We start from the raw sequence: 8,517 nt of genomic DNA on the forward strand, positions 1-8,517 counted from the left end.
TCATGTTCCTTGTGCTTAATGAAAACAGGAGAGAGTTTTCTAAGAAATAGGTGCCATGAAACCAACCACCTGCTGGGAAAAGATAATTCTGTATCTCAGGCTTGACTGTTGGAGATTTAATTTCCTATTGCACAATGAATCAAAGCTCTAGTCATAATATTCTAGAACTTCTGCCTCATGATAGCAATAAATATGTAGGATAAAACTGTAGCAAGAATAAATCGTTTTACTTCTTTTTTATTTTGAATTTTATATCTATGTTTGACTTACATGTCTCCTTAAAAGTTGATCAGAAGGTTGAAATGAAAAACTTAATGGATTTATTGAAAGCTATTATTGAGTAGCAACTTACTATAAAACTATATTAAATTATTAAATGTCTTCTCAATTTACCCAAATTGGCACATTTTGTCTCATGTTACTTTTTTGTCAAGTATTTCCTCTTATAGTCTTTTTTTTTTTTTTTTTTTTTAAGGTAGGCTTTGCTGGCTTCTCAGAAAATTCTTTTTAAAAAAAAAATTTATTTATTTATTTATTTTTAGTTGTGTTGGGTCTTCATTGCTGCGTATGGGCTTTCTCTAGTTGTGGCGAGTGGGGGCTACTCTTCATTGCAGTGCACAGGCTTCTCATTGTGGTGGCTTCTCATTGCAGAACATGGGCCCTAGAGCATGTGGGCTTCAGTAATTGAGGCATGTGGGCTCAGTAGTTGTGGCACACAGGCTCTAGAGCACAGGCTCAGTAGTTGTGGCACATGGGCTTAGTTGCTCTGTGACATGTGGGATCTTCCTGGACCAGGGCTCGAACCCGTGTCCCCTGCATTGGCAGGCGGATTTTTAACCACTGTGCCACCAGGGAAGACCCTCCTCTTATAGTCTTATTTGACCTTACCTCTTATCTAGCTTTAACAATACAATTAAAATTCTGTATTTTGGCAAGCAATTTGGAGGAAATATTTTTAATAAGTCAATAATATGATTTTCTTGAAAAAATTCAAACACCCCATTACTTGATAGGCATAGCAAATAGCAAGCTAGAGCTTTAATAAGAAGGGAATCAGGATTAATCCTCAACATATACAAGCAGCTCATGCAGCTCAATATCAAAAAAAACCAAACAACCCAATCCAGAAATGGGCAGAAGATCTAAATAGACATTTCTCCAAAGAAGACATACAGATGGCCAAGAGGCACATGAAAAATGCTCAACATCACTAATTATTAGAGAAATGCAGGTCAAAGCCACAATGAGGTATCACCTCACACCGGTCAGAATGGCCATCATCAAAAAATCTAAAAACAGCAAAAAATGCTGGAGAGGGTGTGGAGAAAAGGGAACCCTCCTGCACTGTTGGTGGGATTGTAAATTGATACAGCTGCTGTGGAGAACAGTATGGAGGTTCCTTAAAAAACTAAAAATGGAATTACCATATGACCCAGCAATCCCACTACTGGGCATATACTCTGAGAAAACCATAATTCAAAATGATACATGTACCACAATGTTCATTCCACAGAACATGGAAGCAACCTAAATGTTTATCAACAGATGAATGGATAAAGAAGATGTGACACATATATACAATGGAATATTATTCATCCTCAAAAGGGAACAGAATTGAGTTATTTGTAGTGAGGTGGATGGACCTAGAGTCGGTCATACAAAGTGAAGTAAGTCAGAAAGAGAAAAACAAATATTGTATGCTAACTCATATATATGGAGTTAAAAAAAAACAGTACTGATGAACCTAGTACCAGGGCGAGAATAAAGACACAGACATAGAGAAAGGACTTGAGAATGCTGGGAGGGAAGGGGAAGCTGGGATGAAGTGAGAGAGTAGCACTGACATATATACACTACCAAATGTAAAATAGAAGGCTAGTGGGAAGCTGCTGTATAGCACAGGGAGATCTACTCAATGCTGGGTGATGACCTAGAGTGGTGGGATAGGAAGAATGGGAGGGAGGCTCAAGAGGGAGAGGATATGAGGATATATGTATACATACAGCTGATTCACTTTGTTGTACAGCAGAAAGTGGCACAACATTGTAAAGCAGTTATGCCCTAATAAAGATCTGAAGAAAAAAAACCCCATAATTCAAGAAAAAGTGCGGGGGGAGGGGGGAAGGAGGGGAAAAGGAAAAAAAAAAGGAATCCAAATATTAGTGCCATTGTGAAGAGAATAATCACACAATTTAGAATCTCCCTTGCAATACTAATTTCCCATGCCAGAATTATAAATTTCCATTTTTCCAATTTTCTGGATAATCTTACAAGAAAACTTACTGCTCTGCTGCACAGATGCACACAAATCCATCACTAAGAGAATATTTCTTTTATGACATTAAGGGACTGTTTTCTGTTACTTGTTCCCCTGTAATTCTGTGTAGTTGTATGTGTTTCACTATCCCATTTACTACTTCAAGTTGAAGACGATACCGCACAGGTAACAGTTTTTTCAGTACTTGGAATAATTAGATGCTCCCCCAAACTTTCAAACACTAATGGTCCTGTCTTTTGAAAGGGAAAAAAATTGATGCCAATGATCCGCTAAAAGTTCTGGGAAGCATGGGAATCAAGCTCACTGAAAGAGAACTTGTGAGGCTGCAGCAAGCAATACCAACAGATGGGGAGCTGTATAAATGCCATTATAGCCTTTGCAGGGAGCTGGGTTTTGAGGGTTCATGTAAGCAATTCTAAAATGCTCTCTTTGTATTTCTTCTAAAAAGTGCTGAAAATGATTAGGAAAAGATAAATTCTTTGACTTAATGTGGGTGTCACCAAACTCTTCAACCATAATCTGCCTTCAGAGCTGATGCGATTGTAATGATGTTACCCATTCTGGCTACCGAGATGATATGAAGGAAAAAGGAAGGAAGCCAAGGGGAGTGAGAGACTAGTGAGAGGAAGAGGAATGAGAAGGAAAGGGAACACAAAGGAGTCGTGCCTGTTTTCTGCATAGTGGAGTCTTCCTAGCAGTTTTTGCAGGTGCTAAACACTGTATACATTTTTGTCACCAAGACACTTTTCTTTTTCCTAAAATAATTTTTATTTGATGGGAAGATAGGACAGATTTCTCAGGCAAAGAATAAAAAAATCTCTTACTGGAATTATCCAGTTGTTCAATACTGCCAGACACTGCCAGACAGTGTGGCTGTCTGTGTTCTTTTCTTCAGATATAAATTGTGCCTTTTTTTATATAGCTGCTCGAATGGTGTATCAGAACAGATTGTTGGATGGTGTGAAGTCTCTAAAAGGCATTTAAGAGCATGATTAGCAGAAAAGTCTGCTAAATATCCACACACACACACATCTGTACCACTAGGTTTTCAATCATGTCTACAGTACTGTATTTAGATTCCTTAATTCATCACACAGTCCTTTGATATAATCACCCATGTTCATTCTATCTTGAATATTTCTAGTAGCACCCCCAAAGAATCATTTGAAATCTAATTTATACAGCAAATACTGTGGAGAACATTAGACAATTTTTCTGAGAATTTACCCAGCAACAATCTATAATACAAAGGATTTTGGAGTCATTTTTGATATAATCTTATTGCATGAATCAAGCTATTTTCTATAATATATTCTTTCCCAAAGGCCAGTTAACTTTTTTAATATGGAAAAGAAGCATGGTATCATGGATGAGATACCATGCTTTTTTACGTCTTCCTCCTCCTATCAGTCTTTAGAACAAGAGACAAAAAGGGAATAAGAAGGGAAAGAGGAAAGGTTACAGATTTTGCTGCTTAATATTTGATGAGATACATACATTACTAATAAGAAAAAATATCAAATTGTACACTTTAAATATATGCAGTTTATTGTATGTCAAAAAAATAGTGCTCTAAATTATTTACCACTTACATTACATTTCCTTAAATATTTGAGTAAAATCAACCCTCTAGGAAGATGCACCACAAATCCCATGGCTTCCCAACTTACTGGCCTCTCAGCCTCAGTTTTAGGACTATCACTATAGGAGTTTAGGTAATGAGAGGAGGATACAACTTAATGTTTTCTGATCAAATGAATCTTCCAAGAGACAACATACTGCTGAGGATTATTGAGGAGGGTGGGTGAGGAGGCAACATAGAGAGTGAACGGGCCCACGTAAATGTACTCCATTGAAGAGCCAAGACGTTCTAAACTTTAATAGTAAAGAAGCATTCATATTCTTTTCATTATGTCCCATGAAATTAAATTAAATGCCACAAAATGAAAAATAAAATTTCGATGAGCAAAGTCTCTTGCAAGTGACCGTTGGCCTCTTGACATTCCAGACCCTTGGAAGAATGGCCGTCAGCAACATTCCTTGCAGGGCTTTGTGGTGAAGGTGCTGTCCATGACCCTCTTCCCTCTTAGAGAAATCGAACCCACTTTTATAACCTTTAGTACACTTTGTAGATGTTGCAGTAGCAGTACATTGGTGATCTAAAGCTCAAACTAGCACTCTCAGCTGATGCCGCCTTGACTTTGTTTTGGCAACAGATTTGTACACTATACTCCCATGGTTCCCATGAGGACAGTTCTACCATTTTGGTATTCCTTTGACCCCTCTTTTAACAGATGGTTATTACTTAATACTACAAATAATAACTTTAAACACACAGTCATAACCCTTTCCCCCCAAGTAATGCTTCAACCTCAGAACATTTTTATCTAAGTTGTTTTTGGCATCATTTTAGGTGATCTGCTGAGCTAACCTTATGTGCCCATTAACTAATACAAATAAGTTGAACATTTAGATAAGTGCTATTTTTATCATACTAAAATGCATGTAAGATAAAAATTTATATATATATATATGTTAATCTTTTGAAATCGTTATTTTTTTTTCATGATTCTTTCGTGTTTGCTTCCTAAGGAGGAATGGTTAAAGTCAATAACCTAGACAATGTTCTGGAAAACCTGGGGATCGAACTCACAGAAAAGGAACAAGAAGATCTGATAGAAAATCTTCCACTTGATGCTAAGCATTGTAGATGACCATGGGTCTTAGGAAGGAATACACACTTATGGGCTTGTTTAAGAGAATATATATTAACTAGTGATATTTGGTATACCAAAAAAGAAAAAAATGCATTTTGCCAAAGATACCAATAAGCCAGTCCTAATTTAAGAACAGAGTGTGTATTATTTAGCATAAACTAAATTTTTATTTAAAACAAACCTCAAAATATGTCATGTTTAATTATTTCTCCCATAAAAGTCTGAGGTGGGAGTCTTTTTGGTTGTTGGGCAGTGGCTTTTCTCCATGCAGTGATGTAGGGGGTCCACGTTCCTTCCATCTTGGATTCCCTTCCAGGGAGTTTTGTATCCAGTTAATGGAATGGGGAAGAGAGCATGAGGGAGAGAGATGTGATACACAATCATTTCTACAACCATTCCTTTGATGAGAACTAGTCACACAGCTACATCTAAATGCAAATGGGAGGTGGAGTGGTGGAAGTGTAGTATCTAGCTGGGCATGTGCTTCCATCTACAATTCTGAATTATGGAAGGAAATAGGAGTATTGGTAGGTAGCTAGCTGAGGGGTGTTTTGCCCCAGAAGCTATCTCTTAATTTTCATAAATGAAATTTATGACATTATGAAATTTGTTTCTAAAATCCATAGTTATTAACTTCTTCCTATCTGTATTCTTAGCATTGCTCAAAAAATAGTCAAGACCACTCAAATTAGGAAATGCTTATAGAGCAGAATGAAAACTTTGGAGTAGGCAATGTCCTCCCTAAAAAGTCATTCCTCAACCACTGCTATTCTTAAATGACCTTCACTCATTTCATTTTTACACATTTTGCCAGAGGAATATTTTCATCCATTATGTCTGTGCTGAAGACTTCCAGATCTCTAGTTTAGGATTCTCCCCTGAAGATAGATCAATGTATCTAAAACTCCTACTATATATTCTTACCTTCAACATTCTAAAACTTGTAATTTCCTTCCATGTATTGGTCTGTCTCTCTCAGTAGGTCAAATTCAAACAAGTGGCATGTGGAAAGCTAGAATGTTTTGTACTAATCCTTCACTCTTCACTCTCCTTCTCTGTTTATATTCCATTAATTTTCAAATCAGCTTATCTCTATCAACAGGATACCTTTCAAATCCTTCTCTTCGAAGATATTAGAATGCCATAAAGTATAAATATCACAATATTGTTCAGCCACTTAAATGTCTTTAGTGCCTAGCCATTGACCACCAAAAAAATCCAACTTCTATAGTCCAAGAACGGGATCTAGAGGGTCCTTCGGTATCAGGTCTTGGTTTCCAGCCTTTCTTATTACTCCCTGCCTCTCACTTGTGCTCTGTAGTCACGCTGAAGGGGCTGAACTCCTGTATTGGATATGAACAGCTTTCTGTGGGTAACAGGAATGTCACCTAATTTACTGAGTAGAAAATTCTCTCTCTTTCTTTGGTAACAAATGTCAGTTGATGTATCTATCTCCCCGTGACAGACTGAGCTACTTGAATGCAGAGACTGTGCTCTCTTTTTAGCATCCATTATATTTCTTTCCAATGTCTAGTATAGTGCCTAATACTTAGCAGAGTCAGTGAAAGTTTCTTCCACAAATGAATAGTGCACTTTGTCACCTAATACTTAAGCCATAGCATTCTATTGTGTATCCTCTTCCATCTCACTTCATACCTTTCAAACTTATTCACGTGTAACCTGAAAATTGTCAGCAGGAACCATACCTGGTTCTTTATTGTATTCCCATTAGCTAGCACAGTACCTTTCATTTATTAAAATAAGTGCTAAAATATTTGATGAGTGGATGGTAAGTAGAGAGACTGGCCAAATAGAGCGAAAAAGAAATTAAATAGTCTGTCCATTCATCTCACAAGCCCCAAATGTCAATTATATGATGTTATTAAAAATTAGTATCTAATGGCAAATTCTCCTATGTTACCTACCATTGTTCCTAAAGCCATATATCCATATCCACTTTCTATATTCTCTCTTTACACAAAAACACTATGCTGAATGGGCAGCAATACAGGTGAGGTATACAGTTATTCCAGATGCATGAACATCTTAGATATTTTGAGTCACAAGTGGCTGTAAATAAATAAATCATCATGAAAAATAAATCACTTGAAAAATAAATCATTGTGAATACCAGCATTTGGTATATTGGCTGTTCCCCAAAGGAAAATGATATAAATGCCTTGAAAATATACTGCCATTCTTACTACCTTCCCTATACAACTGACTCTTTGCATGGCTGTATACAAATAATTAACATTACAAGGAAAATGGAAAAACCTTACTTAAAGAAACAGAAACAGAATAAGACCAGGTAATAAATGGAAGAAAAGATAAGTAATTAAATATCATATAAATGGAAGAAAATCTCTGGAAAAAGTATACATAGTATAAATATATATACTTATATACATTTATTATAGATGTATTAATATAAAGGATGTGAAACAATTTACAAATAATATTAAAATGCGTGTGATTTCATTTGTGTTTTTAAAAGGTACAAATTTCTGGCTAGGGTCTATTTTTTTCTTTTCTTTCTTTTCTCTTTCTTTTCTTTTCTTTTTCTTTTCTTCTTCTTTTTTTTTTTTTTTTTTCCTTTCCCTCTTCCCAGTCCTTAGTCTAAAAAAAAGAGAAGAGTTTAAGGAGAATGAAGAAAAGACTTAGAAGCCCTGCCACTTGATACTTATCGAGAGGAGACTCTTGCTACAGGAAGAATGCTTCCTGGCTCTCCTAGACCCTTCGGAAAGGTGGCTGTAGGGTTATTTTTTAATTTAATGTAAGTTGTCAAGGTGCTGCCCACTTTATAACAACTTGCTATATCAACTAAAATGTGTTTATATCAACTAAATCAAGTGTCACTTTAAGACTGGGGTAATGACAGCCAGAAATTTGTATTGTCAGTCTCTCTGTAGTTATGTTTCCCCATCTATCTACTTTTTCCAGTTTCTAGGCCTGTTTTACAATTTGAATGATAAATTTTCTTCTCCATGCACACCCAGTCCCAGATCTTGCTTCAACTTCAGAACATGTTTAGCTAAAGTCTTCTCTGATACCATCCCAGGTAGTTTATAGAGATAATAATATATTCTTTTTTACTGATACAGAGAGTTTTCTATTTTAAAATATTCACCAGAAAATTTATGTTCATAAACTATTTTCATGGCATAAGTGAATCTGGTGTAGGGTAATTTCAAAGTTCCAGTGGAAACCAGTGTAAGTTTTCAGGCAACTGAGAATTTTCTCAAAATCCTTCTCTACTATATGTTTGATTAGTTGTTTTTAGCTTTAGATGCAGAATTCCTCCATAGGTTATTTCTTGACCATAGTTTCACCAAGGCAAAGTTTAAGGTTCTTTAATAGAATGTTAAAATAATGTTTGGTACTCATTTTAAAAAGCAGTATTCATGGTACTGAAACATTGATTATATCAGTATTTTCCCTTAATCCTATCTGTTTTCATTTTAGTAGTAAAACATTTTAATACAGTAGTAACACAGAGCATTTATATATTTCTACTATTTA

Source organism: Hippopotamus amphibius, chromosome 17, assembly GCF_030028045.1.
Source record: "Hippopotamus amphibius kiboko isolate mHipAmp2 chromosome 17, mHipAmp2.hap2, whole genome shotgun sequence".
Taxonomy (NCBI): Eukaryota; Metazoa; Chordata; class Mammalia; order Artiodactyla; family Hippopotamidae; genus Hippopotamus; species Hippopotamus amphibius.